The sequence below is a fragment of the Aulonocara sp. 'chitande type north' Nkhata Bay genome, linkage group LG11 (genome assembly GCF_057382095.1).
Source record: "Aulonocara sp. 'chitande type north' Nkhata Bay isolate Kocher_YH1m ecotype deep benthic linkage group LG11, A_spYH_male_GT1.1, whole genome shotgun sequence".
NCBI lineage: Eukaryota > Metazoa > Chordata > Actinopteri > Cichliformes > Cichlidae > Aulonocara > Aulonocara sp. 'chitande type north' Nkhata Bay.
The window spans coordinates 9,303,959-9,315,131 of record NC_141354.1 but is presented as its reverse complement, the minus strand read 5'-3'; positions in this window follow the sequence as shown (position 1 = coordinate 9,315,131).

Genomic DNA, 11,173 nt, shown 5'->3' with positions numbered 1-11,173 from the left:
AGCGTAAATATTAAGCAACCTAACTAATAGGGTTCCAACTCCTAGCAACAACAAAAATAAATAAATAGAAAATAGGGAACCACCCCTCACGCTCCACCTCATGATGCTTAATCGACATAATCAACCTTAATTTCAGAATCAGAATCAGAATACTTTATTGATCCCTGGGGGAAATTATTTTTTGTTACAGTGCTCCATTATAAACCAACATTAAGACAAGACAGACAATACACTAACTAAGAATAGTACAATATATACATATATATATATATATATACATACATACATACATAAGTCACTCATAAATAAATAGCTGAACAAGAAACACGTGTAGTTATAGCAGCAAACAGTGTGTTAAGTGGATGCGTTGTACAGGGAGATGGCCACAGGCAGGAAAGATTTCCTGTGTCGTTCAGTGGTGCTTTTCGGTAATCTCAGTCTCTCACTGAACGAGCTCCTGTGACTGACCAACATGTCATGGAGTGGGTGGGAGGTGTTATCCAACATTGTCTTTATCTTGGACAGCATCCGCCTCTCCGACACCACCTTGAGGGAGTCCAGCTCCATCCCCACAACATTGCTGGCCTTACGGATTAGTTTATTGAGTCTGTTGGCATCTGCTGCCCTCAGCCTGCTCCCCCAGCATGCAGCAGCATAGAGGATCGCACTGGCCACAACAGACTCATAGAAAATCCTGAGCATTTTCCGGCATATGTTGAAGGACCTCAGTCGCCTCAAAAAATAGAGACGACTCTGGCCCTTCCTGTAAAGTGCTGTGGTGTTTTTAGCCCAGTCCAGTTTATTGTCAATGTGTACTCCAAGGTATTTATAGTCCTCCAAAATGTCAACACTGACCCCCTGGATTGAAACAGGGGTCAAGTGTTTCCTGGTCTTCCTGAAGTCCACGATCAGTTCCTTGGTCTTTGCCACGTTGAGCTGCAGATGATTCTGCTCACACCACGTGACAAAGGAGTCGACCACAGCCCGGTACTCTGTCTCATCATCCCTGCTGATGCATCCAACCACCGCAGAGTCATCAGAAAACTTCTGAAGATGGCAGGTCTCTGTGCAGTGGCTGAAGTCTGTGGTGTAGAGGGTGAAGAGGAAGGGGGAGAGGACAGTCCCCTGTGGTGCCCCTGTGTTGCTGATCACCTTGTCAGACACACACGTACATATTGTGGTCTTCCTGTCAGCTAATCAACAATCCAGGACACCAGAGAAGCATCCACCTGCATCGCTGCTAACTTATCACCCAGGAGGGTCGGCCTGATGGTGTTGAAAGCACTGGAAAAGTCAAAAAACATGACCCTCACAGTGCTCGCCGGCTGGTCCAGATGGGTGTAGACACGATTGAGCAGGTAGATGATGGCGTCCTCAGTTCCGAGACGAGGCTGATAAGCGAACTGAAGGGGATCCAGATGTGGTCTTACTATGGGTCGCAGCTGGTCCAGGATGAGCCTTTCCAGAGTCTTCATGATGTGAGAGGTCAGTGCCACGGGCCTGTAATCCTGGGGGCCACTGGGACGTGGCGTCTTTGGTACAGGGACGAGGCATCAAATCAAATCAAATTCAAATTTTATTTGTCACGTACACAGTCATACACAGTACGATATGTAGTGAAATGCTTGGACAACTGCTCGTGACCTAAAGAAAATGATGTCTTCCACATCACCGGGACCCTCTGCAGACTCAGACTCAGCATAAACAGTTTATGAAAGACTCCACACAGCTGGGGGGCACAGGTCTTGAGGACGAGGGGACTCACTCCGTCTGGTCCAGCAGACTTGCCTGAGTGAAGTCTCCTCATTTGCATCTCAACCTGGTATTGAGTGAAGGTGATGGGTGGGGGAGGGGTGTCAGGAATCTCACAGGAGGCAACAGCGCCATGTGAAGAGAGAGGCTGGCACAGTGGTGTGGCTCTGGATTCCAGGCTGACTACAGGTGAGGTTGTGGGGGTGGGAGCAGACACTGTGGTGTCGAATCTATTGAAAAACAGATTCAACTCGTTGGCTCTATTCTCACCTCCCTCAGCTCCCCTGCTGTTGGTTGGCCTGAATCCAGTGATGGTCTTCATGCCCCTCCACACCTCTCTCATGCTCCTGTAATTGTCCTTAGCCTCTCTGATCTTGTCCTTTAGTAACACCTGGATCTTCCTCACCTCCTCTTTGTTGCCCCCTCTGAAAGCCCTCTTCTTGTTGTTGAGGAGGGCTTTGATGTCCTTAGTCACCCACGGCTTGTTATTTGGGTAACAATGAACAGTCTGAGCTGGAACAATGGAGTCGGTGCAGAAAGTTATGTAGTGTGTGATACACTCAGTAAGCCCATTGATGTCCTCGGCGTGAGGCTCACAGAGTGTTTCCCAGTCGGTCACCTCGAAACAGCCCTGTAGTTCCGCTATTGCCTCCTCTGACCACCTCCTAACAGTCCTGGTGTTCACAGGTTCCCTCCTCACAATTGGCACATAGCGGGGGGTGAGGTGAATCAGGTTATGATCTGACCTACCAAGTGGGGGGAGGGAGGAGGAGCTGTATGCATCCTTTACGTTAGCATACAGTAAGTCTAAAATTTTCTCTCCCCTGGTGGGACAGTCCACATATTGTTTGAATGTTGGTAGTGTATTTGATGCAGTGTGAAAAAAAATGCACAGAAATCAATTCTTTTTCAAGAAATATTAAATAGATTCAACATCTTTCTTCAACAAAATTGCAGACTGCACAGATGGTACCTTCCCAAAGGAAAATGTACTATAGCTTACTAGGGTATATTAGACTTAACAGTTACTATATACAGTAATGGACTTCTATACATTTTACATCAGATTAAAACTTTGGGTGTAAGATTCAGCTAATTATTTAATAACAGCCAGACATTTTAAATGAGAATAAGAAAGAAAAGTATGTCTTTGTGCCCCCTTTTCCCTGTTAATGCCCTATCGGCCCCCCTAGCTAAACTTTGCTAGATCTGCCCCTGCACAGTTACAGCCGTCAGCTGCGTAGAAAAGGATCCTGGTGTAGAAAGTAATATTAAATAAATTCTAACAACAGCTTATCAAGCTTAAATGTGCTGCTGTTCAGCCGCTGGTTTCCTCTTTCTGGTGCAAAGTGGGCCAAAAACAAAGAAGAGAGACGGAGTCGCGACAGAAAAGCCGATCAGCTGATCATTAAGCAGTTTCATGATTGAAGTAGCAGCAAGAAGAGGCAGTCGCTTGTTAAGCTTAACGCAGGAATGCTTTACAAACATTCAGAGATGGATTTACACACTTGCTTTACTTCTCTCGGGATAACTTTGTCGGAGATGAAATGCCAGGTTGCTAGCAAAGCTCCAAATGCTATCCAGACCACCGACAGGTCCCGCATGCCACAGCCGCTCTATCACGTGATGCATACTGCTCCGATGTGCTAACGTTCTGAGGTGAGTTACGGCGTGTTGCAAGTTTTGTGAGGTGCTTTCGTGATATTTAATGGATCGGATTACATTTTTTATTTTTCTCCGATATCCGATCCAGTCATTTAGGTCAGTATCGGACCGATACCGATACGTAATATCGGATCGGTCCATCTCTAATATAAACATATATAAATAAAACCACAGTTCTTTTTTTACATTAGTAATTCCTTTTGTGCATAATTATATATTGTTGTTAATAATAATAAGTTAATTAAACCAACAAAACAACCTGAAGAGCCGGTTGGGAGCCGAAAGAGCCGGCTCTTTTTAGTGAGTTGAGCCGAAAGAGCCGGTTCTCTAAAAAGAGCCGGAAATCCCATCACTACTACCCCTGCGACCCGGCCCCGGACAAGCAGAGGAGGATGGATGGATAGATGGGTAGATGTTTCACTGTACATATTGCAGTTTGTGGCACTAACTTGTGACTATTCCAGTAAATTTGACTTAATTGCACTTACCACTTAGAACTGCACGATAGCAGTGAAATGGTTGAATCAACACCAACGTGAATAACTCTGAAAAATTGCCTGCATTTGAACCAAGGTAGTACTCGCACTTGTTACTCAAAATTTTAAAACCCCACTGGTTTATAAACAGTGTTCAGTGTGAACAGTGTTTCTGGTGGCCAAAAGACAGTGACCCCCCTAATCTGGGGTGGTGCCTCTGGATTGGCAGACTGGGTTGGTGGTTCTCATCTTTAAGAAGGGGGACCAGAGGGAGTGCTCCAACTATGGGTCCAAACTAGGGATCACGCTCCTAAGCTTCTAAGGAATATCTATGCTAAGATGATAAAAAGGAGAGTTTATTTGTTAGTCAAACCTCAGATTCAGGAGGGACAATTATGTTTTTTTGTCCTTGTCATAAAATGCAGGACAAGCTCTTCATCTTCTCAAGGATATACAAGTGTACATGGAAGCTTGCTTATCTACATGTGTTTTGTGTTTACTGTGTCCCTCAGTGTGTCCTGTAAGGGATGCTTTGGGACTATGGGGTGTTTGCCCATTGTCATGAGCCATTTAGCCCACGTACAACTGTTGCTAGAGCTTGGTCCGCAAAAAGTCAGAATCCTTTCTGGTGTTGAGTTCCAAATGTGATTTTCTGATCACAGTCCTGTTAACAAGTTTTGGAAAACATTTTGTTCTGATTTATGAGCCAGAGTATGTATATCTGTCCATCCATTCACTTCCACTTATCCTTTTCAGGGTTGCAGGGGCGCTGGAGCCTATCCCAGCTGTCTTAGGATGAGAGGCAGGGTACACCCTGGACAGGTCGCCAGTGTGTCGCAGGGCTAATAAGTAGACAGGGTCACATCGAAATCTTATTTGAAGAAACTAGCACCTTCCCTTTCTTTGAGAATCTGCACAACCTTCCAGTCCCTCAGTGGCTGAAGAGCAATCTCTTCACAAGTCTCAGGAGCTTGGAAAGAAAAGCGTCTGGACTTCTTTAAGTTGCTTGAAGACGTTCACCTCTCATCCGAGAAGCTTCTTCAGTTCTAAGATCAAATGGTGGAGAGTCCCAGATTTAAACCCAGTGGGAGTATCCCCCCAAAGGAGGGACCCCCTGATGATCCTCTACCTAATCACATGAGCCAGGGTGTGAAAACGGGTGTGGGTCACAATCAGCCAGTGTTTCCTATCATGTGATTTCCTGAGGTCAGATGACCCAGAGTGTGAGTGGGCGTTAAGGCGTCTGGGAAGGGATCTCAAAACTGGATTACAAGATTCATAACACAGTCTCTGTTGGAATTATGGATTCAGTGCAGTGTATACAGTCCATGGTTAATTCTGTGATCCCATCAAAATCCTCTCCATGCGACTCACAGAGAGGTTTGTAGTCAGGCACCTCAAAACATTTCTGCAGAGCCTCAAGAGGTCCTCTGACTGTCACAGCCTGACTTTTGACTACAGGGGTGTGGCAGGGGTGAGGTTAACCATACTTTTATTTGAACTACCAAATAGGTGTAGGGGAAATGAGCTGTATGCATCCTTTATGTCTGTATACAGCAGATCTGTTGTTCTCTCCTCTCTGATGGTTTTCTGCCATGTACTTTTTAGGAATTGTGATTTGAAAAAAAAAGTACTTAAAAGATCTCAGTAAAATAAATATAAAAATATCAAATGTACACATTTATTATTGGAATAATTACAATCTATATGTCCTCTTGAGCCATAGAAAATTAACTCACCAGCTAATTAATTATGTACACTTGTACACAGTATACCCATCTTCTGAAGGTTGCTTCCAGCAGGATAATGCACCAGAAAAGCTCAGCTCAAATCATCCCCATCCCCTGAAAGATCAAACCATCTCAAATTCGTTTCTTGAACATGGCAGCCAGTTCACTGCAGCAACTGTGTGATGCTATCATGTCACTATGGACCAAAATCTCTGAGGAATGCTTCCAGCACCTTGTTGAATCTGTGCCAAAAGTTAAGGCAGGTCTGAAGGCAAATGGGGATCCAAACAAGTGCTTGCAAGGTTTACTTAACAATGTGTTCCGTGAGTGTCTTTACTAGTTCTAATGTTATATGTTAATTAAGTAAATGATTTCACTCCAGCTATCTAATTAAATCTGGTAAATTCAAGCTCAGGAAGGCAACCATTTGTCCCAGAAAAAAAGATCAGTTTCAATGAAACCAAGATAACTGCAGCTGTTACTGTAACCACTAAAGCACCTAGTCCTTCAACTCAGCATTTTTTTGTGTATTTTACTTGACATTTTTTATTCATTTATGGATTTTACTACAACCGTTTCCAATGAAAACCCCCCAAATAAAGGCAATCATAGATCATAACTTTAGGCACCTTCACTTGTAATTTTCAGTAGTCTAGTTGTACAAGATGTTTGATTGTACTGATTTAGTTCACAGAAAGTATTCCTTTTTCTAATTTAATGTTTTGATTTTTATAAATACAGAGTAAACCTAGGACCTTCTTGATCCAAAGCAGCTGATGCACCACTGTGCTGTACTGGCTAACATGTGTAAAACTCAAGCTTTAGAGCACAGTGCACAGCGATGAAGCACTGTGGTGGGGTGTGGTTTGTGGCTCAGCTGCAGGGGAGGGTTGATGCAGTCAGTTCAGGAGCAGTGCCAGGGGAGGCTGGCTCGCACAGCTGCTAGCCTTCATCTAATCATGCCTCTCCTTCACAGTGTAGGAGGCTGGGACTGAGGTTAGCGTGGAGAGAAGAGACCAAAACTGGCAAAAGAGAGACTGCAGCAGTGGACTAGAGCTGACCGGGTGTTATTGTACAAGTAGTAAATAGAGCAAAAACTGTGTGTAATAAAGAAAATGCGTATTGAATGATAAACACAAGTGTCCAAAGCACATAGCACCTTTTCCAGGTTCCTGGGGTTTATACCCGGGTTTTATAACATCTCTGCCTGTGTGAAAAAGCATGTAAGGGAGAGTAGGACTAGCACAGCACAGTGTAGTGCAGACAAAAAGAAGCAGTGTACAAAAGGAGGTAAAAAAAAATTGGTTAGCTAGCCAAGCTAAAAGGTAACCGTTTTTGGCCAACGTGCGCTCCTTCTACAACAAGGTTGAGTTAATTCACCTGAGGCTGGGAGATGATGAACTGTGCTGTACTTTGGGCATGTCTACCCTGGCTAGAACAACAGGATGCCAGACTCCCATTCCACATCAACACCCTGCTACTTTTTCCATGTGGACTAAAACCATCTGTCAGGGAAAACTAGAGGAGGAAATCTGTTTGTGTACATACACAAAGGTTGGTGCATAAACTGTGCTCTGGTAAACAGTCACTACACTTTTGACCATTAAATGCTGGTCGCTCTATCTGCCTCACAAGTCTACAGTGGTTTTTGTCATGACTGTTTACATCCCACTAGGTGCTAATGCTAACATGGCACTGAAGGAGCTGAACAGGAAAAACCTGATCGCTCCAAAATATGCATCGGGGCATTTTATGTCATAGCTGGAGACATTAATCAAGTAAATCTGATGAACATCCTGCCTACATTTTTAACAGCATGTCACCATAAAAACATGGGGAAACAGCACACTATACTGCTCTGCTAGTGGCGGGGGTTTCTTGGGTGCCAGGGTGGCCGGCTGCCTGTTCTCTCTGGGACTCTCACACTTAGGCCATGGGGGCACCACCTGACGCCTCCCTCCTTCTCATGCTACCGTTGATATCGTCCCCATCACCAGAAAGTCAGTGTCAAAAGCCGCTTCATAGATGATACCACTTCATGAGTGGTTATGTGGCCCTCACATGCCTGGAGAGTAACAACCTATATGTTTGTCTGTGTAGGTTCTCAGTCATGTAAGTCATGGCAGTCTAAAGAGCTTGGAAATAATGTGACTTGATTTTTAAAAACTTCTCTTGAAGATGTTTCACCTCTTATCCAAGAAGCTTCTTCAGTTCCAAAACTAAATGGTGCAGAGTCCCAGGTACTTAATCCTTGTGGGGTTTGTCTCTTAAGAGGGTTGTTAACTCACTATTACTCATGTGCCTTATCACATGATCCAAAGTGTGAAAAAACCATGGGTCATTATCACCAGAGGTTTTGGGTGAAACCACTGTTAGACCTTGCATCACCCTATCATGTGACATCCTGAGGTCACCTGAGGCAAAATGTGAGAGGGTTGTGAGGCGCCTGCACTGTAGATGGCTGACAGTTGGTGTTGTAAGCCACCTCCTCTGTTCAATGACAATCTTTCACTGTGGATATAGAATGCCTCTTTTACTCCACTTTGAAACCATCTGTCTTTTTGGTCCAAAATGTGAACATTGGTATCATCAAAAGAGTGATGTTTGTCCTTTAGGTGCAGTTATACAGCTGAGTCTTGTCCTGTCAAAACTGCCCACCCTATGTTTTGCCATGCATTTATGGAGTATGTACATGCATATATGTTATATGAACTTACATGTACATCTGCTTTTCCTAGACTTTACTTCTGGCTTCAACACAATGATTCCAGACTCTAGTGGAAAAACTCAAAGTGCTCGGTTTAAGGTTCTCCCTCTGCAATTGGGTTTCAGACTTCTTAACCAACAGGACATTGTCAGACTCAGAATCAGAGTACTTTATTGATCCTTAAGGAAATTATGTGGTTATTTATGTTGCTCCAAGACAAAAAGGACAGTAACAGACTCACCTAAATTAAATAATACAATATACTCTCCTGTGAATTTCCTCGTCTTCCATCGTGTTTCCTGGTTTTCTCCTAAAGGCCGTTTTGGTCTCATTGTACAGATCTTCCTGGACCCCTGCCTGTTTCCCTTGGACCATGTTTATGTGAGTGAGAGTGAGTGGGACGAAGAGGAGTGTGAACGTGTTACCCCTGCCCTGGACCTCTCCCTTGGAATCCCTGGAGCCCTCATCCCCTATCACTGTATATGTGTATATCATTCACCTGATATTGTTAAAAAAAAAATCTCCCTTTGATTGCACAGCTCCAAGTCCTGCATTTGAGTCCTGCCTTAATCCAACGTGACAGAACAATCCAGCCACGATGGAGTCAGCAGACGACTCAGTACGTCGGGCCAGGCGTCACGAAGAGATGCTGCTCCACAGCAATAAGGAACTAACTGCTCTCACACAAGTCCTAGCTCAACGTACCCCACTGGTAAGGTCACCTCTGCCATCCTCCAACCCTTCTCCACCACTGGATTTTCAGACTGCTTCCGCGCCACTCGCCCCTCCGCCATTGAGGAGGGCTTTGATGTTCCTAGCCAGCCATGGTTTTTTATTTGGGTAATAATGAAGAGTTCAAGCTGGAACAACAGAGTCAGTGCAGAAGGTTATATAGTCACTGATACACTCAGTAAGCCCATTGATGTCCTGATGTCTGTAAAAATCCATGACATCTCCTACTCCATCATCCTCAGTACTGGTTTCCCTCAGGGATGTGTGCCGAGTTCCTTCTTGTTTATTCTATTGACATACACTAATCAGGCATAACATTATGACCTCTGAAAGATGAAGTCAATAACACTGATGCTCTCTTCATCGTGACACCTGTTAATGAGTGGGAGCAAGTGAGCATTTTGTCCTCAAAGTTTATGTGCGAGAAGCAGGAAAAATGGGGAAGTGCAAGGATTTAAGCAAGTCTGAAAAAGGGCTAAATTGTAAAGGCTAGATGACTGGGTTAGAGCTCTTGTAGGATGTTACCCATTCTGCAGTGGTCAGAATCTATCAAAAGTGGTTCAAGGAAGGAAAAGTGGTGAACCAGCAACAGGTTCATGGGCTGCCTTGGCTCACTGATGCATGTGGGTAGTGAAGCCTGGCCTGTGTGGTCTGACTCAACATAGGAGTTACTGTAGGTCAGACTGCCAAAAGAGTTAGGGCTGGTACTGAAAGCTATCAGCCTGCATCACCATAAATAATGTTGTTCCAAGTTCAAAATCGCAAGTGACTAATCACATTGTAATGATGTCATAGTTTTTCTGCATGGGGAAAAAAAAACCCTGTCATTGTCTACTCAGGAAAAATCCAACAAAGGGGCAATTAGGGTCAGGATTAGGAATGGGTGAGTCTGTTTAGGGGCTATAGTTATGGTTATGAGTCCATGTCACAAAACTATGACATCACAACAATGAGAAATATAAGTCTAAGCTATTGGTCACTTGCAATGTCAACCTGGACCAACATTAATTTTAATGATCAAGGAACAACAACACAGGAATATAAGATTGTGCTCAGGATGCCCATGCTGACCCTTATCCATTGCCTAAAAGAGCGGTCCCCAACCCCAGGGCCGCGAGAGCTGAAGCTTGGGTGTGAAATCTATGGTTTTCAAGGTTTTTATCGTTAACTCTGTTTCCCTGGGTGTTTTCCTGTGTATTATGAATAAAAAAAATTTTTTATTGGACACCGGTGCTGGTTTTATTTTGTTGTACCTTAAAGGCCGGTCCGTGAAAATATTGTTGAACATAAACCAGTCTGTGGCGCAAACAAGGTTGGGGACCACTGGCCTAAAGCACTAACAATGAGCTCCATGAAGAATGGAAGAAGGTAGCCTTGTCTCATTAATCACTTTTTAATTTTTTTTTTTTTTTTACATCACATGGTGTGTGGTGTGTGCTTTGCTTACTGTGGGACACCTGGGATCAGGATACATTGACACTGGTGGGGAATCTCGGTTTCTTCTATCCATGTGGATGTTACCTTGACACATACCACCTACCTAAGCATTGTTGCAGACCCTGTACATTATTTTATGGAAACTGTATTCCCTTATGGCTGTGGCTTCTTTTGCCAGGATAATGCAGCCTGCCACAAAGCAAAAATGGTTCAAGAATGGAGAGAACAAAAAGTCTAAGTTGTTGACTTGGCCTCTAAATTTCCCAGAATTCAATCCAATTAAGCATCCGTGAGATGTGCTGGAAAACAAGTCTCATCTATGGAGGCTCCAACTCACAATTTATGGTTCTTAAAGGATCTGCTCCTTATATTTTGCTGCCAGATACCAGAGCACACCTTCAGGGATCTAGTGAAGTCCATGCCTTGACAAGTCAAGGCTGTTTTGGCAACAAAGAAAGTTCCAAGACAATATTAATCAGGTGGCCACCTGATGACTGCTAAATAAAACATCACATCAGTCATATTGTGAAATTTGCAGATGACACAGCAATTGTGGAATGCAGCACCAAAAATGATGATTGTGATCACAGACAGGAGATAAAGCAGCTGGAGATTTGGTGCAGGGATCTCTGCATCAATGTCAAGAAAACAAAGGAGATAATCATTTCAGTAGC